Genomic DNA, 24,213 nt, shown 5'->3' with positions numbered 1-24,213 from the left:
TTTGTCAAATTAGTCAGTCTCAGATGTGTGAGGTGATACCTCAGAGTTGTTTTAATTTGCATTTGCCCCTAATCAATAGTGACTTCTTCATTTGAAAACTATCTGTTCAATTTATCAATTGGGGAATAACTTGTCTTTTTGTGGATTTTACTTAGTCCTCTATATAGTTTAGAAATGAGGCCTTTATTGGAGATACAAGCAGTAAAAAAAAAAAAAAAAAGTTTCCCAACTTTCTGCTTTCCTTCTAATCTTGGTTGCACTGGCTTTGTGCAAAAATGTTTTAATTTAATGAAATCAAAATTTTCCATTTTGCATTTTATAATGTCCTCTATCACTTGTTTGGTCATAAATTCTTCTGTTCTCCATAAATATGAGAGGTAAACTATTCCTAGTTCTCCTAATTTGCTTATAGTATCATGGTTTACGGTGTAAAATGTTGATCACTGTCTAGTTTCTGTCATATTGTTTTCCAGTTTTCTCAGCAGTTTTTGTCAAATACTAAATTCTTATCTCAGAAGCTGGAGTCTTTTGGTGTATCTAACAGTAGATTACTATAGTCATCAAGTACTGTGTCTTATGTACCTAACCTTTTCCAGTGATTTCTTTTTTCTACTCGTATTGTTAAGGCTAACACTTCTAGTACAATATTGAATAACAGTGGTGATAATGCACATCCTTATTTCACCCCTGATTCTACTGAAAGTGCTTTTGGCTTATCTTCATTACATATAATGTTAGGAATGGCTTTAGATTAGATGCTACTTGTCATTTTAAGGAAAACTCCATTGATTCCTATGCACACTAGTGTTTTTTTTTTTTTTAATAAGAATGCCATATTTTGTCAAAAGCTTCATCTGCATCTATTAAGATGACCAAAATCATTTCTGTTAATTTTGGTATTGATAAGTTCAATTATGATTACAGTTTTCCTAATATTGAACCAGCGCTGCATTCCCTGTGTAACTGCCACTTCATCATAGTGTTTTATTCTTATGAGAAGTTGCTAAAACCTTTTAACTAATATTTAATTGTTTTCAACAGTTTTCATTAGGAAAATTAGTCTATAATTTTCCCTCCGTTTTGGCTCTTCCTGGTTTAGATATCAACACCATACTTATAACATAAAAAGAATTTGGTAGGACTCCTTTGCCACTTTTTACAAATAGTTTATATGGTAATATAATTAATTAGTTAATCTTTTAATTGTTTGGCAGAATTAATTTCTAATTTCATTTGGACCTGGAGATTTTTTTAAGGAGTTCATTGAGGGCTGTCCAATTTCTATTTTTCTGAAACAGGGATATTCAAATATTGTATTCCCTCTTCTATTAATTTGGGCAATTTATATTTTTGTAAATATTCATCATTTTACTTAGATTGTCAGATTTATTATTATTGTCAAATTATTATCAGTTTTCCTAATTATTGTTTAAATTCCCTCTTCATTGTTGGTGAATTCACCCTTTTTATTTTTGATACTGGTTATTTGGTTTTCTTCTTTCTTGTTTTTAATCAAGTTAACCAAAGGTTATCTGTTTTATTGTGTTTTTTATTTCACAAAACCAGCTTTTAATTTCCTTTGTATGCTTAATAGTTTTCTTAATTTCAGTTGTTTTTATCTTTCCTTTGGTTTTCAGAATTTCTAATTGGTTATGTAATCAGGGAATTTTAATTAGTTATTTTTCTAGCTTTTTTAGTTGCGTGCTCAATTCATTGATCTCCTCTTTATCTGTTTTATTCATGTAATCATTTAGAGTTTTGAAATTTCCCCAAGAACTCCTTTGACTGCATCCCATAAGTGGTATCTTATCTTATTATTGTCATTATCTTTGATGAAGTTATTGATTATTTATATGATTTGTTATTTGACCCACCCATTCTTTAGGATTAGATCAAATATATTATTAATGAAATATATGAAAGGTAAAGGGGGTTGATTAATCATGTAGTGAAATTAGAGATATTTGATGGGTAGTCTCATGAGCACAACAGGAATCCATACAATATCAAGGGATCTCAAGTAAGCTCTCAGGTACATTGAGTAAACTCTCTTCCAAAGGTTTGCTAGAGATCAAGAGAAATTAATAGCTTCATGCATCTCAGAAGGAACTTTAGAAGTCATCTATTCCAACAATTTCATTTAAAAAAAAACAAACAAACAAACCTTAGAACTAAAAAAAGTTAAGTGTCTTGCCCAAATGTACACAGACAGAAAAGGTCAGAGATATGATTTGAATATAGGATAAAAGCTGCACAGGAAGAGAAAAAAAATCATCCCCTGCAATCTAACCCTCTGAATTATGAGATTCTCAAAATTGAACTTATCTGGTCCTAAAGCAACAGACATACTGGTTTTAATTATTTGATTTCTTTCCCTCATTTGGATGATATCAAAGATTTTATTTTTTTGAAATACACTATTCACATTTCAAGTCAAGGGATAATCTGTGTGCTCCATTGATATTCTTTCAAAATCAAGAGAGAATGAGGATGATGAGGATGCCCTCTGCTCTTTGGGTGGAGTTCTATTGGACTGCAAACCTATGGGAGGGACCTGTTCTGAATCATAGAAGATGGAGAGGTATGAATGGGTTGGAATATACACAATTGAAAAAAAATTCATATCAATTAGATCATGGATCCATAGTAGTATTACATATTGCCATCCTAATCACCACACACTTCTTTGAAAAAAACCACCATTTTATTTCCTGTCAGCTACTTAGAGTTGGAATTTGGATAGAGGGAAGAATTCTTTTCTTTTAAAGAGGTTTTTACTTAGGGAATTCAAAGAATAATTCTCAATTTATACTACCTATGAAAGAACTGTTTAGAAGATATCTTTAATAGTCTGATTTTATTTATTATTTGATTAAATGCCTAAATGTTGGTTTGTAATTTTATAAATAAGAATTTTGTCACAACTTTTGTTAAGAACATATTGTTCTTATCATCAGGAACTTTTCTTTTTAACTCCCTCAAGATTCTACATTTTTTTTTCCAGTGTTCTCTATGCTGTTAGGAAACATTTATACAAAGTTATTTCCCCATTAACATAAACTAAGTATTCTGGCACATCCTGGTTTAAAAAATTGGCATGCCAGCATTCATTTCTTTTAATTTATCTCTCTTCAAGGAGAAAGCAAAAAGAATTCAATCCCTTAGGTTGGTGTTCTTCCAGTTGGAGGGTTTAGGCTGTGCTGATTTGCTTAGTTTCCTTTGTGTATCATTTTGCCTTACAGATATGTACTAATTCACTTCTTTAAAGCTGTTCTAAAGATCTAAAATTGGAAATTGTGGTTTATAGGATTCAATTTTGAAGCAACTAAAGGACATTAAATAAGAGCAAAAAGAAGCTAATGGAGAAAAGTTTAATAGCATCATAAGTAAAAATATCTACCATTTACAAAGCACTGTCAAGTTTGAAAAGTGTTATCAGGTAGGCATTATGATTACTATTTCATTTTACAGGTGAGAGATTTAGTAACTTTCTTGGAGTCATAGAGGTAGCAGAGATCTACAGTGGTATTCAAATCCAGGTCTCTTCCACAGCTTCCGCCACCCTATCCTCTTGCTTCCTAAAGTTCTCCCAAACCTTGGGGTACCACCTGCTTTGATTTTAAATTGGTATGAGAGATGATATTGATCTCAAGATTCTAGGATTAGAGGGGTCAGCTAGGTGGTAGAGTGGATAGACTATCACTTTGAAGTCAAGAGGACCAGAATTCAAATACAGCTTTAGATAATTATTCAAATAGAAGAGATTCAGTTTCCTAGCATGGCACTGGTATACTGTCCAGGTTTCACAGGCATACAACAATGAAGTCAGCACAATGGCTCTGTAGACCTTCATTTTGGTAGTCAATATAATATTGCTTCTCTCCCATGCTTTTCTTTGGATCCTCCCAAACACCAAGCTAGCTTTGGCAATGCATGTTTCAACCTCATTTTCAATGTATATGTTTCTGGGAAGTATACTACCAAGGTAAGTGAACTTATCCACAGCATTCAAAACTTCTCCATTTACCATAGCAGATGGTTCCACGTACAGATGGTATGGTTGTGGCTGATGGAGCACCTGTGTTTTCTTAAGTGTTAAGTGTTAGGCTAAAATTAGCACAAGCAGCAGAAAATTGATCCATATTTTGTTGCATCTCAGCTACAGAGGCTGCATTGAGTGCACAAACATCCACAAACAGAAAATCATGCACCAACAATCCTTCTACTTTGGTTGGTCTTGGTTTGTAGCCTTTTCAAGTTGAGGAATTTACCATCATTGTGGTAGATGACCTTGATGCCCTGTTCATCGTCATTGAAAGCATTTGACAACATGCCTGAAAACAGTATATTATAAATCATGGGAAAACAGCCTTGTTTCACCCCATTGGTGACTGGGAAGGCACGAGAATGTTGTCTTCTATCTAGAACCCAGGCCAGCATGCCATCATTAAATTGTCTTAGGAAGAGTTTGATGATCACCTGGAAGGATAAGGTAGCAGATACTGAGGTCCTTGCTCGAAATAAACTGCCAAGCATTCATACTCTGCTTCAGAGAGTGCAAATCTGAAGGGCTGGCCATGTTGATAGAATGCAAAACATATGTTTGTCAAAAAGACTGTTTTATGGAGAACTTATAGAGGCAAGCATTCAAATGGTGGTCAGAACAACCAATGCAAAGACACTCTCAAGGTCTTGCTTAAGAACTTTGGAATTGATTGTGTGACATGGGAGACACTGGCACAGGCCTGCTCAGCATTATGTGCCCACATCAGAGAAGGTGTTGTGCTCTATGAGCAAAGCAGAATGGAAATGGCTCAAAAGAAATGCAGGATGCATAAATTTCAAGTACCCACTACAAGTGTTCTCATAGACTATTTATACCTGACCTGTAGTAGAGCATTCTGAGCTTTTATTGCTCTTATCAGCCACAGTTACACACACTGAAACTTGGCTCTAGTACAGTGATGTCATTTTGGTCCTCTTCAAGAATGAAGGACAACCACTACCAGATATTTATTAGCTATGTGACCCTGGGCAAGTCACTTAACTTCAATAGCCTAAAAAAAATTATTAGCATTATTTATTTAACCTTGAAAGAACTTTAGAGCTTAAATAGCCCTACTTCCTCATTTTAAAGATGAGGAAACTGTGACTGAGAGATATCAAGTAACTTGCCTAAAATTTCAGGCTGAGCCAGGTTTTGAATCCAGGTCCTCTGACTTTAAAGTTAGCACCCTGTTCACTGTTGCAGAATGCCTCCTTGACTGAGTTCTGATATGATTTATATTCTGCAGACATAGTCTGATATGAGTTTTGAAACTCTAGCCTTGGATGATTTTAATATGTTTTTTATCATAGTTTAAGATATAAAAACCATGTCAAAGATAAATCAGGGTACCTACTTCATTTATAGAGGTAGGCTGTGCAAGAGGGTATACCATGATTTTTCCTTTTTTTAGGCCAATCTGTGATATCTGGTTTCTATTGATATTTGAGATGGTGAGGTGACTATAAATAAACATTGGCAGTTCTTTTTTTAACGGCAAAGAATTCTATAACTATAGTCAAGTTAATAGTAAACATCTGAGCTAAACTAAAATGCATCTGTCCCATGCTATTGTCTACTTTGGACCTGAGACATTAACTTGCCTGCTAAGACTGTGTGCTCATTATTCAGTGGTTTTAATCAGATCAACCTTAGATATTCCCATATGTCATGACCAGAGAATATCTGGGACTCTAAGCAGCAAATCAGCTTGTACTCTAGAAAAGGCAAGTCTTTAACTTTTTATTGTTTTTAGCAAAATCCACAGATGTTAGCCAGGAGCTATAGTAGGCAGGTTGGATGATAGTCACTACCTAAAAGACATTCTCCTTTTAAAACAAAGAATATCTACTTTAAATTAGAAACCAACACACTAAGCTTAAAAACAAAAACAAAAAAAATTTCTAAGGAAAGAAGAGAATTGGGTTCTGAGTTGTCTATGTCATTACATCAAAAAAAAAAAAAATGGGAGCCACTCAGGAGGATAATCATGTTTTAGTAGAGAACAGGAAAAAATGAAGACCTTATATTATAAAACCTGAAAGGAAATAATAATTACTAGTGTTCTTGTGGTAATTGGGGATCATGTTTTGATAATATTCTACAGTCCTTGTGCCATCATCCCTTCTGTGTCTAAAGGGGTATTTTATAGTCACATTCTTATCATATACCAGTCTGGAAATGACATCATATGGTCAAGTAAACAAACGTCTATTATATATCACCAGCACCACCACCATTATCATCATTAGATCTTTTTAATTTTGTTTGACTCCACAGTCACTAGAATCATGCAACACTAAACTAAACCAGCTATTTCTCAATTCTATATCATCGCTTGTAAAGGGAAGCCTGGGTATGTGGGTATGATTGTTTCAAGTGGTTATGCAACTTTCAAGTTTATGTAATTTCGGATGGGAATGAGGTATCTGAGGGAGGAGAAACTCTGTGGGAGTAGGAATGCATTTAAGGACATGACTGACTTATAGGAGAAAGAGGATAAGATAAAAATGTAATTTGGGGGGAAGTTGAAAAGGATACTCCTACACAACTTATCTACCACCCCCATAACCCTCCTGGTAAAATTATATAGAAATATAAGGAATGTTTAAGGTTTTTACAAAGAAACTGTCCCTTTAAGAAGTGTACAGTTCTTCAGTCAAGTTTGACAGAATTAGCGAGAGTGTCCATCAAAGGATCAGGTACCAATGTACTGGCATTTTTAAAACAAGATACACTCTATAAAGTATGATTCAAGACAAAAGGCAACTCTAAAGGATAGGAGTTCTGGGAACTGAGAAGGAAGATAGGACATGAGCTCTGAAAGAGAGCCCAGGACATGAGAGCAAATCATGTCTCACTGGACAATGAGAAGGTTCCTTTTCTTTCTCTCTCCCCACTTTCTCCTACAAGGTCATAATGTCTTTCAATAGAGTCAAATTCTCAGGCTTAATTTCTATAATTTAAATATATACTTCTCAAAGACATTGTTTTCTTTTTCAATTTGTGTCCCCACCACTTAATATGTTGTTTGAGACATGGTAAGCAGGTAAGCTGCTTTCTGTTCATTCATTTCATTCTTTCCAAAAGGAAGTAGACCATCAGGCAATACAGAAGATAAGAGGAGCTTTGTGAGTCTAGAGAACTGGCTCTGGCTATTAGAAGGCAGGTTACTGATCAGTGCAGACATACCCAAAAGAGAAATGGGGCTAAGAAGGAGCAGTATGAGAACATCATTACAGGGGAAAAAGAAAAAAAACCTAAGCTTAGCAGTACCATATAACAACTGCAGTGTAGGCGGTATGAGTTTTCTTGGCCACATATATTTCCAAAAGGTATAGTATACTCTGTGTGTGTTCCATTCTTATGGCAAATGCAAAGTATAGTTCTAGGGGACCATACCCTAGATTTGTGGAAAGAATGTTTTGTCACTATCATGATACTAATGAATATGGTTGTTATAATTCTTGTAATATTTATTTTATTCTTAGTGTAAAATGTCTTACTGGCATTTAAATACATATATTTTTTTTCTTTCAGTAAATGTGTGTACTGGCTGACTATCAAAAGGCAAAGATGTGATGAGATTTCATGAGTAACAGTTTTAAGATTTCAGAGTACTTTGAAACATGGTTTGGTCCCTCCTATACCCAACTTTTGAACTCTCATTGGGATAAACTCCCCAAAAGGGGCACTCACATGCACACAGAAAGATGCATTTGTACTGTTTCTATGAGTGACAAAAATGGTTTTATTTCACAGGAAATATTTAAATTCAAATGTGTTCCAGTCAATCCAGTCACCAAAATATTCTATATTTGTTTTATTTTTTATTGAACTATTTATCTTTCCCCCCATTTACAGAGAGCAGATCTGTGTAGTTAAATCCCTCTTTAATACAGACTACTGTTTCCAAAGCAATTACTGATGCTCCCTTGTGAGTGAGTTTAATAATAACATATTATAAGTATGATGCTAAGAATCACAAAAATGTCTCTTTTTTCATTTCTTTTGAAAAGTATATTCAAATATAAGCTTTAAGGAGAAAATACAACTGACAGGAACATATTCAAAACTTGAATATTTATGACTTGAATTTTCTTATTCAATGAGCCAAATTCTACCAAAGAACATACGCAGAGGCAAAATAGCCTGGGGCTAGGAGGGCCCCAAGAGGCTAGTCTTATTGTCATAGAATGAGTGATCCATGGTGCCAGATACCTGTTCACTTAGGATTACATAATTCATATGTATGTATGTATACACACACACATATATATACACATATATATACATATGCATGAATTAGACACATTATAGTATTGCCTTTGACCTCTGAAACTGTGTCAAATATCCATATCAGCTAAACTCTCCAAATGTATAGTAATCCAAAGAGTGATAAATAATACTTACATAGCACTTTACGTAAGCGTGGTAAAACACTTTACTTACATTTTTGTTATTGCATTCTCATAATGCTGTGAGGGAAATACTTCATTATTCCCATTTTGCAGGTAATGTACTGAGGCTCAGAAATGTTATATGACTTACCTGAGGTCACATTTACACTGAGTATCTGAAGCAGAATATATGATTTTCTTGATTCAAAGTCCAACAACGTCCGTTTTATTTTGCTGCTAAATATCCTTAATGTAGTTTTTTAAGGTAAATAATTATCCCTCCATTTTACCTGAAAAAGGTGCAAAATCATTCCATCATACTCAGTCTAAGCCTCTGTTTGTATATCTGACTGTCTTCCTGCTTAAATGGGTGAAACCTATCAACGTAACTTATACTTCTTTCTCTGTCTTCTTGTAACTCACTTAATTTATCACAGAATTTGAATGCTGTACTACTTAGTGCATATATGTTTGGTATTGCTATTACTTCATTGTCTATGGTACCTTTTAGCAAGAAGTATTTTCATTCCTTATATCTTTTAATTAGATCTATTTTTTTTTTTAATTTTTGCTTTTGCTCTGTCTGAGATCAGGATTGCTACTCCTGCCTTTTTTTTTCAACTTCAGCTGAAGCTAATGTGTTCTGTTCCAATCTTTTACCTTTATTCTGTGCTTTTCTCTCTGCTTCAAATGTGTTTTTTGTAAATACATACTGTTTGATTCTGCTTTCTAATCCACTTTGTTATCTCCTTCTGTTTTATGGGAGACATCATTCCATTCAGATTCACAATTATGATTATTAACTGTGGTCAGTTCAATTTTTAAAGGAGTTGTCTTCTTCAATCAATTTTTGTGCTTTCTTGTCCAATTTATTGACTATCTTTTCCCCATAATTCTCCTGTATAACACTCATTTCTTTTCCTACTTTTTTCTTCTACTTCTCTTATTTAATTTTTAAAATCTTTTATGAGCTCTTCCAAGGGGAATTTTTGGGCTTGTGATCAATTCATATTCCCCTTTGAGGCTTCACACATAGCCATTTTGACATTGTTGCCACTTACTATTTTGCATTTTGATCTTTTCTGCCACCATAGTAGTTTTCTATGATCAGGCATCTATTTTTGGTTTTTCTGCTCATTTTTTTAAAGTTAAGCTGTGTTCCTAAGGCACAGAGTGCATTGTTACAAGTTTTTTGTTCTGGGGTCAGGGACCTGGTCATTGCCTTTCCACACCAGGGCCTCGGGTGCTGACAGCTTGCTCACTAGACTGTGGTGGCCTGGCTTACTCACTCCCATAGTGCCAAGGTTTAAAGGCTGGCAATTTGCCTTCTTTGCTGGGGCTGGAGGCCTCACAGTTGGCCAGTTGTGCCATTACCCTTCTGAATTATAACTGAGAGGCCTTGATTGCTGATCTGTGCTGTGGCAAAAAGTCCCCCACTCTTTTTTTCTCTGCACACCAACTGTGCTGGATCATGCTCCCCTTTTACCCAAGTGACACAGACCTTTTCCTGAAGTTCTTCCTAGTTATCTTAAGCCAAGAAATTATTTCCATCACTTTGTGGGTTCCGTGGCTCCAGAATCCATTTAGAGACTTGATTTAATGGTGTTTCTTAGGGAAACTGGGGAGAGCTCAGGCAACGTCCTGGCTTCTCTCCATCACCTTAGCTTAGCTCCCAGTCAGTTCCATAATTTACATTTCATGGTAGTCTTGACATTTTTTAACTTGGAATTTAAATGAACTCCCCCTCTTTTCTCTCTGAAAGCCCTCAACATATCAGTGAATATATTATTTCCTTTGTTTACCTGTCCTAATATGCCCAGGGAGTTATTAATTTCTCAAAGGAATTAAACCCTTTTAAAAGATTCTTTGTCTACTTCCATGACCACCTGGTGACGATTTTGCCATCTGTTGGGAAAAGAGGGAAGCTCAGTTAAATCCTAATTTGAAGCAATTTGAAAATGTCAAGACAAAAACAAAAGTAGAAAATGTTGATGGGAAGTCAAAGTCAATGACCTTAAGGTTAACATTTTTAAGAAATTCCATTATATACAAATACGATGAGTAGTGTTCTAAGAAATAACTTTTAGAAACAAAATAACTCCTTAAATTGGACATTTCATCACCTGATTCTATTCAGTGCTGCTAACTTTGCTGGGAGATATGAAGATTTTTACTTCTGAACAATATCTAATAATATTTATTGGCAATTTCTAGTGTTTGAATATTTGTTTTAAGCCACAGTTCTTCATAAATACTACTAGATGAAGATATTCATGATAATAAAAGACAAAATCTTATTGCCAAATGTGTTTTAAATCACATAAATTGATTCATCATCTTCATCCTCATAAAGCATGTGTTTATTATTATATCATTTTACAGAAAATCTCTGAAAGTTTTCATGAGACACTTTTACACAAAATGATGTTTTTTATTGTGTTCACGCGCAAATTATGTAAATACAGAATAACTTGCAATTTGAGGATTTCCTGAGAATTTCTAGGAATTCTAATTTCTCAGTCCCAAATCCCAAAGATAAAGTGGTCAGAAATTTGTAAATACTAATTGAAGTTTTTATTAAATAAAACAATTTCCTTTAAAGTCTTATGTCCTTATTTCCCTCATTTAAAAAGAGCTTGATATTAACTGCCCCTTTTTTGCACTTGAGAAGTATCATAAAAATTAATGAAATAGCATTTGGTTCCTTTTAAAATCACAGAAAGAAAAGTGGGTGATAATGTCAAATTATTCCTGTTTCCATTGCATGGAGTGCATGGAAGGAGACCAATCTATACAAATACAAAATAGAAAAGTGAATTGAACACTGGGATATTCAAATAATGTCTACCAAAAGGATATGAGTGAATTGGTCTTGTCTGTGGAAAATCATATTTGACTGACTGAAAAGAAAATGCTCAGTTGACAGAAAAATACTGTCTTACCTGACACAGTTAAGAAATAATTAAGAATGATAATGCAAAATACAAGAAAATTTGTATCTTCATGGAGAATATTTGACAGAAAACATCTACTAATAAATGTACAAAGTCTGTGATTTTTGGTGGTGGTAGTGATTAATGAGATATGATTTCTTGTGGTTTCATTTATTTAGAGAACACCTAGGAAAGTTATCCTCTCAACTAGTGCAGATCCTTAACAACTGTTGTGAAATGTATAGGCTTGGACAGGTAGTGAGGCACTAAGAGCTCATTTACTTCCCCAGAGTCATAGTCAGTGTAATAATAGCTACCATTTATAAAGCATTTCAGGGTTCACAAAGTATTTTAAACATTTTCTATTTGATTTTCATAAAACCCCTTGAAAGGATCTACTATATTATTCCCATTTTATAGATGAGGGAATTAAGCATTTCAAGATAATGTGACTTGCCCAAAGTTATTCAGTAAGTATCTGAGGCAAAATTTGAACTTAGGTCTTCCTAACTGCAACTTTCTCCACTGCACCATTAGTTATCTGATAATATGAGGAGGCAAAACAAATATAGATAGATCTTCCTGCCTCTGAAATCAGCTTTATATCATGTTTACTCTCCTACCCTACCCTACTCTCCATTTTTCTCCCTCTTCATTTTCCTGTCCTCTCTTATCCTCTTCTCTCTTGTCCTCTTCCCTTCCCTCCTCTTCTCATCTCCCTTTTTCTCCCTTTCTCCCTTCCTCTCCTACAATTAACATGCAAAAAATAAATTAATATGAAGTTTTATTGACTTAATGGAGGTTTTGTAAGACCCAAATTTGTAACATTGATAAATAACCAGAGATGACTTTGTTTAATATTTGATATGAAATATCTTTCTAGTAGGTTTGTCAAATGTTGTCACAATTATTCTATGTAATATTTCCGATTTCAATTTTTAGAGAGACTTCATATGGGATATTTTTCTCATTCTAATATTGCTAATCATACATCTTTTGAACAAACTAGATTAGTGAGCTTCCATGTTTCCTATGTAAATCACCCCAGCTCCTCTAACTCACAGGAAATAAGAGCTGTGGGCCACAATAAAATGTGACTAATGGCCCTTTTCATGTTAATGCTGCAAGCAAGAGGGCGAATCATTCACAGAAAAGTGTGATTGGTGGAATGAATAAGTAGTAATTGTTCCACATTAAGTAAACAAAGGGAGCCCTCATATATTAATGCATTCTCTTGTTTTATTACCTTTAGGCTGATATTCTAATCAGACATGACAGCACCTGAATAGATTGCCAGCACCCAAAGGTGCTGTTTATTAATTTATCTAAACAAATAATGATGGTGTGTCAAAGCAAATTATATTGGTTCATACGTTGTATGCTTTTGTAGTGAAATGAGAGCAGAGAGATGTGTTTATTCATTGGCCCATTTCCTAAATAGGAAGCATTTTGTATCTATAGTCATAGGTTTTGATGCTTTCCCAACATATTCAACTACCTCCATTCCTTCCCACAAAGCAAAGACTATCAAAATGAAAAACACATAAATCCACTTTTAAAAGTATCTTTACTATTAGAAACAAAGTCCTGTTTAAGGTTTAAGGAAACCACTTAAAATTTCATTTTTTCTTTTTTCTTTCTTTATATTTCCTCATAATCTCCAATCAGGAGACATGGTGATTATGTCTCATTTCTCTTACTGGATTGTTGACAAAATAAAATCAGCTAAATATGAAAAGGTTTAAAGGGGCAAGATGTTCTGTTTGCTCTAAATAGAATCAGACTCTAAAAGTTGGAAAGGGATTGCAAAGACCGTCATATCTGACCTTCATCTACACAGAATATGTCCAACAAGTGCTTATCCAGCCTTTATTTGCAAATCTTTTCAAAGGGAAATCCAGCCCCTTGGGGGAACAAGTAGGGCAGAGACTAACCCATTCTACTTTAAGTTAATACTATTATTTAGGAAGTTTTTCCTTATATTGAGCTTAAATCAGTCTCCTTGAAACACCTCTCTCTGTCTACCAGATCTCCCCTTTGGGGCCAAGAAGAACAACTGCAATCCCTATTCTATTGGAGAGCCCTTCAAATACTAGCAGAAAGTGGTTTTGATCTCTCTTTAATCTTGCTCTCTCCAAACTAAAATTCCCTGGTTCCTATGAATAATCTTCATATTACTTTTGACCTAGCAATCCCACTACAAAGCCTATACTCTCAAAGGATCAAAGAAAGAGGACAAAGACCCAAATGTACAAACCTATTTTAGTAGCTCTTTCTGTTCTAGAGAACTAAAAACAAAAGGGGTGCCCATCTTTGGGAAATGGTTGAACAAAGTATATTATACAAATGTAGTGAATAGTAATGTTCCATGACAAATGAATAAAGGAATAGTTCAGACAAAATAAATCCTGGAAGACTGGTACAAATGGACTCATAGTAGATAAAGCAGAAGAAAATAGAAGAAATCTGATCATTATAATGACTAACTATGTCTCCAAGGGAATGATAATGAAGAATTCTTCCCACATTCTGAGACAGGAAAGATGGACCTATAGTTCAAAATGAGACATAATTTTGAAAAGGGAAAATGTGAGAATTTATTTTGCCTGACCATGCTTATATGTATAAGGAATGAATTTTCTTATTTTTATTTTAACAAAGAGGTTTTGCAGTGAATTTTTAGCTGGATATGAAGAGGTTTAGGGCAATAGGGACCCCAAAATATCGACGGTCCGGTTCATGCTTGAATGAATTCAACTCAAGCCTTCTTAAAGCCAAAGAAAACAAAGTTTATTAAGGATTCGCCAAATTGGGTTGCCTCTTAAGGAGCCTAAGCATTTGTGATGCTTGTATCCACAAGCGGGCCAGACACAATCCCAGCTAGACAGAGTCTGAGCTGGATTGCATCTGAGTGCCTTCATGGAGGTAAGGTGGGACTTAAATACAGAAAAGAGTATAGGAGGGATATGGGGGGGTGGTCTGGTAGTCCAGGGTGATGGGAGGAGGGGTTTAGGAAGGGTCTGGAAGAGAAGTCCAAGGAGGATCAAAGGCTGGTAACAGCTGGAGGCTATCAGGAGATAGACAATGGAGGGTTTGGGTGGGAAGCAGGTAGGGCAATCAAGGGATAACAGACAATGATCACAGATTTGTGTATGAAAGGCCAGATTCTGTGAGGAGATACAGGAAGAGATCAATTTGAGGATGAAAAGCCAGGTTAAGTGAGGAAATTCCAGGGGAGCTCAAGGAAGTTCCCAGAGTCTGAACCTCATCAGATAGAGTGCTAACAAAAACCAAGTGAATAAATGAATGAGCTAAAAATAGGTAGATAGAGGAAAGTCACTGAAGTAGCTCTTAAAGTAGAAGGGTACAGAGGGAAATCCCAAAGGAAACAAAGAAATGCAAAGAAATACATTGAATATCTATACTGAAAAGCAATATAGATAGATGCAGATATAAATACACATGTATATGTAAAGATATATATGTATTGAACTTATCTATTAAAACATGTAGCCAGTACAAAGCAAAGATTTGTGATTCCACAAATAATCATCTTTTTTTTTCTCTTTTCTTTTGTGTGTGTGTATATACACATATATACATATATAACATACATATACATATGTGTGCATATGGAAATTATCTCTTGGAGAAGATGCTATTTAAGTCAGAATTTAATAAAAATTAAAATAATTTTAATATGTCATAATCCTGAGGCTCTTCCATATTCTACTGCCTTTATCTGCATACTCACCAGCTTATCAATGACCTTTCTAAAATGCAGCATCTCAAACTAAACATAATATTGCTGATGATGTTCAGGGACATCCCACAATGTTGGGATACAAGATGGTCTTGAAAAATTCACTCAGGCTGTCTCCAAATCAAGTATAGGCATTTATTACATGCAACACAACATACCAAACAGGCTCCTGTTCCCGTTTAGGGAGATGCAGTTTAAGGGAGACTCCAGCTTAAGAGGGGAGTGGCAGCCCCTAATTGAGGCAGCCTCCTAAGGAGAGGGTGCAGCTCCAGCCAAGCAGAGGACCAACACAGGGAGACAGCTACTTCATGGAGATGCCTCCTACTGAAAGGAAATGCCTATCAAGGAGACCCAAACTTAAGGGGGATGGAAGGAAAACCTGCCATGAGCAGGGAGATGAGGTAACCAGGGAGTTTCTGGCACTCTTGCTGTTGTTGTTCAAAGTTCAGCCCACGGTGGAGGGGTTGCCCACCCATCCCTTTAGTTTCCATTTTTCATTGCCTAGCCTTCTTGAATCTCTTTGTGCTCTAAAGTGGCTTTAAGAGTTACTTGAGATAATGGGTTTCTCGCTGACCTCTGTATTTGAATCTTTTCATTTCAATTGTCTTTTGACTAGGACAGAGTATTAGAAGGATCCTTAGCTTTGGGATCTTTACATCTCAAAGAAGCCTAAGGATGAATTTCATCTTTTGGTTTTACTGCCATGCCACACTATTGACTCACACTGATTTCTCAGTTCAGTAGTTATTATATTATATTTTTCAAAAGAAATGATATCTATCTGTATCTATCTGTTATTTGGACATAATTTATTGAACCGAAATCTAAGATTTTATATTTATTCCTATTATATTTGTCTTTTTACCCTTAATCCAACATTTGTTCTACTGATATCTTTTTGCATCCTATATCGTATAACATATTCCCTATCCCCTCTGGCTTTTATCATAAAATAACCTATACTTTTATCTAAGTCACTGATAAAGACGTTGAACTGCTCAAGGATAATGACAGATCCCTGGGCCATTTCACTATAATGTTTTCCAAGATGACAAACACTAATAACTATTCTGTGGATTAAGCCACTAACCAATTCCAAATCCAATTAATTACATACCATTAAATAGGCTACATTTCTCTATATTTTCCATTATAATAATAGGAGATATTTTGCCAAAGGCTTTGATAAAAAGCCTTTGATTGTATCTTTAGCATTCTCCTAATCTGTTAACTAAGTAACTTGGCCAAGAAGCGAAAGAACGTTTGATTGGTAAGATCTGTTATTGAAGCAATGTTGACTCTTAATTATGAAGAAATCCTTTTCTAGATTTTAGCTAGTCACACCTTTAATAATATATTCTGTATTTTCCCCAGGACTCAAAATCATGTTTACTGGCCTATAGATTTGTACTTTCTTTTTCTTCCATTAAATGAAACAGAACATTTCATCTATTTGCCATGATCTTTCCAAGTTCAATAACAGCAACCCAATACTTACATTCCCCTCCCCTGACACTCCAAGTCACAGAACCTGAAATAGAGTTATTCTCTCTAATAACATGGCTATCACCTTATTACAAGCGCATCAACTCTTGCCTGGATATCGGCAATAGCTTGCCACAGTAATTAATTTCCTTTCCTCTAGTCTTTCACATTTCTCATCTATTTTTAATCTATACAATTGCCAGAAAAGATAATCCAAATTCACATGTCTGGCCATGTCACCACCTTGATCAATAAACTCCAATGATTCCCTATTGCTTCATAATCAAATAAAAACTCCTCTGTTTCATATTTAAAGCTCTTAACAACTTGGTTGAAATTTGCTTTTTAAGATTATTTATATAATATTCCTATTCCCTCCCTCTCTGAACCAATTTGGTCTTGGTTCTACTCATGTGACACTCAGTCTCCCCTTGTTTTGCCTTTTGACAGGTTAATCCTATGTTTAGAATACACACTTTCCTTTTGTCATTCTCCTTATTGTATATATTTTTGTTTAGTTCATGTCATCTTTTGTATTATGTGGTTCTTAATCCCCTCAGCTGCTTGTTCCCATCTACTCACAAATTTAGTTTGTATTTATTTTCAATATATTTTTAGATGTACATGATGTGTTCTTTGACAGAATATGAGCTTTTTGAGGTCTATGGATAGTTCATTTTTGTTTTTGTATACTCCGTACCTAGCACAATTTCTGACATCAAGTATGTTTATTAATAAATACTTATTGATTGAGTAATATGACTAGTGACCTATGATAAATAAGAGCGACTAAGTAGATTCTAAGTATCACCCAATGAAATCCCACCTTATCTTCTATTTTGTCTTCTTATTAACTGTTTTAAATCTGTCTTTTTCATTGTAAAGACCATTCTCCTTAATAGAAAAAAATAATCCTCTCTCCTATAGTTTGGACTTCATCACATGAATATGTTTTATTAATATACAGTTCTACTTGCTTCCCCTTGATCTTTCCTTTTCATTTTAATAAGATATGATCTCTTAAGGGGCATATTCTAGTTCCATTCCATCAAGGTTCTGTGTTACCTATGATGTCAAATTTACCTTTTTTTAATTAGATTCCTTACTTTATCATACATTATCCATACCCTGAACATTTTCCTGTTGATATCTGAGATTATGGATGCAATAATACACATTATCTCATTTTATCCTTCTACTACTTTACTGGAAGAAGATATTTAGTATTATTGCTATTTTAAACAGAGGGGGAAACTGATTTAGAAAGAGAATAAGTGACTTTTCCACAGAACTGCAAAACCTAAATATCAGTGGTCAGGCAACTCAGGTGCTTCATATCTCTACATCTAACACATCTCCACTATGTTATAGTGCCTCTGTGTGTCAATTAACATTAATAACTGAGTATGCATCATGTACAGGGCATTTATGCCAGGAACATTGTGGAAATCATGGTTACAGAATGTTACTGGGACAAGGTCACTATATGTCTTCCATCCAACTCTTTTCTATTTTCACATGTGAGGAAGTTATTTCTCTTCTGTTTTTAAAGAAATAAAAGTAATACATACATAAATATAAGAAGATTAGTGCTGTTATGTGTAGATATACCTTAATGGAGAAAGGCTTCTGCAGAAAGGAGCAGATGTACTTTTGTCGTAATCCAGGTGTGAAGAATCTAGAGTCTAGAGAATTGATGCAGAGAGCAATGAATAATAATTTGCTGTGAGCATCATAGTACTACAGCAGTGCAATAAACACACATGTGCTTCCCTCAACCTTAGGGAAAAAAACCCTCACTTGATCTTTACATCTCCACTAACTCTCCTCCTTTATCCCTTCACCCTTTTGTGGATAAACTCTTGAAAAGATCTTCTACGATAGATTCCTTTACCTTTTTTTAGGTCACTCTTCTGAACTCTTTATAATTTAGTTTCCTACTTCATCATTCCACAGAAATCACTTTCTTAAAAGTTACCAATGAACTCTTAATGAACAAATTCAATGACTTTTCCTCAATCCCCTTTTTTCTGAAACTCTTCCCATCCTCTGATGCTGCTGTTCACCCTCTTCTCTTTGATATTCTCTTCTAAGTGTTCAGAACACAGCTTTCTCTTTGTTTTGCTATTAGACTGATCCCTCTCAATCTCTTTAGCTAGATTGTTGTAACAGCAAAGACTCTGGCACACACAGGCAGGCCTGGTGTACATGTTCTTAGATCTGCTTTTGTAAAAGGCAAGCAACTTCTGAGGGGTCAATAATCTACTTTAATCAAGTACATATATCATTCACTCAGTTCAGGGTAAAAGGCCAGAACCCTGAACTTCAGAGAAAATACAAACAGAGAAATAAAGACCAACAGACAGGACTTTCAGCTGTCTGACCATAAGCAATACATACATCACAAATCAACAGACAGATCCAACTGTCTCACCATTACATACATATAGAGTAACCAGAGAGAGAAGCACCAACATCTGTGTTTTCAATGCCAGGGATCTCCTTACTGGGTACCCAGAGTCTCCTCTGGCCAAACAAACACTTCTAATGAGTAAGTCCCAAAGAAAAACCTCACCTCAGAGTATTTATTTACTTTTCAGAGCCAGAGAGCATCACAATCCTTGACAACCAATGCCTCACCATAAATTAACAAAAAGTGTAGGATTTCCTACAAAATAAATCTCCTCTAATCAAACTTCCCTTTATGGGCAGGTCCATTAATGGGAGGGAAAGATCTTTAACTGTCATTAACATAATTAACATTACAATAGTAAATTCAAGTCACAAGTTCTCACTACAAGTATCCCATGACTTCTGTCCTGGATCCTTTTCTCTTCTCCCTCCCTCCTCCAGCTTCCAGGTATTTAATCACCATTTCTGTGCTAATGATTCTCAAATCAATCTTGCCCTAACCTCTCTTCTCACTTCCAATCTATCATCTTCAACTGATTTTGCAACTTCTCAAACTGGATGTCCCGTAGACATTTTAAACTCAATATGTCTGAAACTGAATTTGTTATCTTTCACCTTTAACCCTCATCCCTTCCTAAATTCCCTATTATTTCTCTGTTCCAAATGACAACATCATGTTCCCAGTCCTTCATGTTCTCAACCTTGGTGTCATGTTTAATTTCTCACTATTTCTTACCCACCATATCCAATCATTTGTGAAGACCTACTGATTTTATCTTTCTAATTTCTCATATATGTCTCCTTCTTTTTTGTGGTACTATTACCACCCTGGTACAGGCCCTCATCACCTCACATTTTGATTATTACAATAGGCTACTGCCCTCCTTGTCTCTCTTCATTCTAATTTATCCTTCATTTATCTTCACCTTTATTCAATTCTTTTTCTGACTTCCTTTACTAAAACTTTCCTCTTACAAAAAGCCTTTCAAACCCTTCTTAATTCTAATGCCATTTTTCTTTTAATTATTTTCTATTTATTCTGTTGATAACTGATAGATATTTGTTTGGTTATTGTTTCCCCCATTAGATTGTGAACTCCTTGAGGACAAGGATTGTCTTTTGCATTTTTTGTGTCTTCAGCACTTAGCATAGAATGCAGCACATAGTAGATACTTAAAAATGTTTATTGATTTACTGACTGGCTGACTGATTGCAGTGAATAAAGAGCTGGCCTCAAAGTCAGGAAGATCCAGGTTTAAGTTCTGCCTCTGACATATACTTGATATGTCATCTGTTGCAATAAAAATCTGTGATAAAGAGAAAAATACACAAAGAGTTCTGAGTATGATCAATTTATTAGCAAGTCAAACAATTGCTAGTATCCTGAACTCCTCAGTAGCCAGGGATACCTCTGAGAGCTAAAGCAGGCTTTTTTATACAGTATAAAGATAATAGTTCATACAGAATGCTAAAAATAGTTATATAATGAAAATTAAACTGATTGTAATTGGTCTTTGTCAGAGGTAAAGGTGGGCTTACATTTGGTCAGATTTACAAGAAGGGATCCTCAGGACACATGACAATAGGGAAAATGCATAATTGAAAGACATCCTCTGGAAACTCCTGTGTCAAGCAATCCCCTACAACAAAGTCATCTGTTGCTAGGTTTATGGCTGGACAGAATATCTTAAGACCAGGTTCACTCATCCCCTCTTTCCCCCATGCTCCTTTCTGGGGTAAGATAGATTGAGTCCAATCTGTAGGCCAAAGAAGTGGGGAAATTAAACTAATAAACTGTTAATACTAAGGCCTACAAAATTAAATCTAAATCTGATCTATAAATATTGATTCCAGTTTTAAGATATAACTCTCAATTAATAAATAGTACAAAATGAGGTGGGGTAAAATTTTTCAGTCTCATAAATTTTTAGTGAGTCCCTCAGTACTCCCAGGAAACAAGTATAATTATCCAGATTCTGAAGTGTCACGACCTTCATCTGATTTTATTCTAAAACATCAACTAGGCAGAAACTTTCATAGTTCTTGTCCTGGGTACCAGACTTAGTAGTCTTCCTCTATAATATATATATTATTATCCAGGTGTGACTATTATAATCATGACCATGGTTTCTTTAATCTCTACTTTAAATGTTTGAACAATTTCTCACTCATTTCTCAAGATTAGTGCCCAGGGACATACGCAGTCATTATACCAGAACTCAGAATATACAATGTTTTTCTGTTTTTCCTAACTGGGACATGAGAAGGAATTGACATCCCATTCCCTGTTCATATGATTCTGACCAGTCCTTTGACCTACCTGGAATCTTGCTAAATTCAGAAGCTCTCTCATGTTCATATTTAAGTCACTTTTTATCAAATTAGCTTAGAATTTATTAAATTCATTGATAGCATTTTTCATTACAAATCTACCTATAACAATTTAGAATAAGCAAATTAAAGGGTAAGAGGTCATCAAGCCACCAAGGTAAATAACAGAGCACCAAAACCTGATGATACATTGCTATAATATAGCACACTTATAGTATTAATGAGGGACTGGTTTCATATTTTAATTTTAATAGAACTTGGCTATTTGAATTCTGCAGATGTGTGTCTGAGTTTAATAACCATCAAATACATGTTCAGATTGAATGACCAAGCCAATTATTTCTCCAAAAGTAGTTATTAGGAGAGTTTAAATGCACAAGAACAGTAATGGGACTTACTCATGAATATTCTACATGTTTCTAAATTTAATTTCAATCTACTTTAGCAAGGTACCCTTTATAAAAACAAGAGTATAACAGTTGGATATGGTCTTGTGGAATTTCAGGAGCTAATTCCCCAATCTGGACCCAGGGATGAACCAAGGATTACTGAGTAGTGTCTTGTTAGCCACTTTACATTTTTGTTTGTTCATTTATTTGTTTGGAAGATTTATTCCCTAATAAATAGAAATCTAATTAAAATGGAGAAATTTCTACTATCCTGGCAACACCCACCTGATATAAGTTAATTCAATATATTTGGTATCTTTCATTCCATAGTTCACAAATATAGGCAAAACAGTCCTTATTCATTAATAATACAAAAAAACCCCACATTTTTGAAATGTGAGCCAGGTAAGAAAGGATGTGATCTGATTCATACTTATACAACTCAGAGTTATTATAATATACATAGGGGAGTGGGTACATAAGGAGAATTATTGTATTTCTCACTTCTATCACAACATATCACAAATAAAGAGAGAGAGACAGTGGTCTTTTGCTCTGCTTAAGCTGTTCTAGTATTGTAAAGCAGATACTAGAGAGGAAAATGTAGGGTTCTCTGGAAGCACTAACCACACTATTTTTGAAAAAGATAAATGCAGCAACATGCCTGCAAATATTAATTTACTTGGGATTTAGGAAGCATTCTTGTGTTACAACATCCATCACAGACATAAATTATAGAGGAAGAAATAAGCAATTAAAAACATGTTTATTATTTCATGTAGTTCCTTGTTCCATTAGTCTCAACTGAGAGTTTCACTTAAAGAGTTTGTTTTAAGCTTTTCAGCAAATGTCAACACAAATGGCTATGCCATAAGGAAATAACTGAAGACGAAATTTCCTTGGTGAGCTCAGGCCAATTCTGTGACCTCAGTGATGGGGTGAGGGGAGAGGGAAGTAAACTGGAAACAGTTATCTATGAATTTATCATAGGACAAAAAATTTATCTGAGAGTAGTAATAGATGCCCCACTTAGGGAGGAGGAAGTGGAATGAGGAATGGATGTTCTTTTCCTCCTTCCTCTCCCTGTACTCCCTCTTCCTCTTCTCCACATAGGAAATCATACCCTCACCTGTGGGGCAAAAGAATGAAAATTTTGATCACTTAATCCTCTCTAGATATCTTGCAGAATATGTACTAGATTTCTTTCCTTAAAAACCTTATAGGGCTTCCCCTCCAAAACTGATTTTCTTTTGTTTGTTTTTCGATTAGGTAAAAGAGGCCATTATTTGACCCCATTTCTTATCTAGCCTTAATCACTAAAAGGATATTGCCTCAGTCAAACTGAGACCTGGGAAAGACCTTACCTTAAAAAAGCCAAGGTTTCCCACTGAATCAGGGCCATCTCCAGACGTCCTGAACCCAGATGGCTTCCTGATGTCATGGATTTCTTTGAGAATGGACACACAACAGCAACAACAGAGAAAAGAAATGTTTGAATTAGTTGATTTCCACTCTTTCCCTCAGTCCTTCTAAATTTGTTGGTAGAGCATATGTACAGAGCTACAAGCACTATTAGGAGGAAAGATTTTCCATACTGTCAGCCACTGAGGAGTAACCAGAAGGAAATCCATTAGGCTCTGCTTGACTCATTCATGATTGGTTCCCCTACAGAGAATAAGCTATATTCTATTATAGTCTCCAAATGACAAAACATTTCTATACCAGACAGCTCTCCCAACTACTCCAGACACCAAAGTAATTATACGCCCTCCAGAAACTCAGAGTTTATCATCGTCATCATCATCATCATCACTATCATTATCCTATCGATAACAACAATAACATTTATGTAGAGTTTTTATGAAGAACTTATAAAGAACTTTTTTAATAAAGAACTTATAAAGAGCTATACAAATATCATCTCTCTTTATCATCATTACAACCCTAGGACATAGGTGCTATTAGTGTCCTCAATTTGTAAATAAAGAAACCAATACAGGCAGAGATTAAGTGACTTAAATATTTCATTCCAAATACATGCTTTGGAATATTTTTCCATATCCTAAGCTGTGTGAGAACTTAATTTTTAAAGTACAGATAAACTTCAGCAATATAGTTTATTCTCCTATAAATCAGATTTGAAGCTCTCAAAGGAAATTTTCTTTATTTTAACTGAAAATACAATGTCTTTATAAGTATATGCTGGTAAGTGACATTTATTCACAAATATTCAAATGGTTTGGATGCTGTCAATATAGGTACTCCTCAATAATTGAGATGAAATCAAACTATAGTTGATGTTTCTCTTTGATTCTTATCAATGTCTAGTCATTCTCTCCCAGAAAGAACACCCCAAATGATGAGGAAGTTGTTTACTTTACATGTAAAGATATTTTTAATACTTTTTTTTAAATTGAGTTCCAAATATCCTGTTTTCTTCCCTCACTCCACTTCC

Source organism: Notamacropus eugenii, chromosome 2, assembly GCF_028372415.1.
Source record: "Notamacropus eugenii isolate mMacEug1 chromosome 2, mMacEug1.pri_v2, whole genome shotgun sequence".
Classification (NCBI taxonomy): domain Eukaryota; kingdom Metazoa; phylum Chordata; class Mammalia; order Diprotodontia; family Macropodidae; genus Notamacropus; species Notamacropus eugenii.
Note: the sequence above shows the minus strand (reverse complement) of the source record.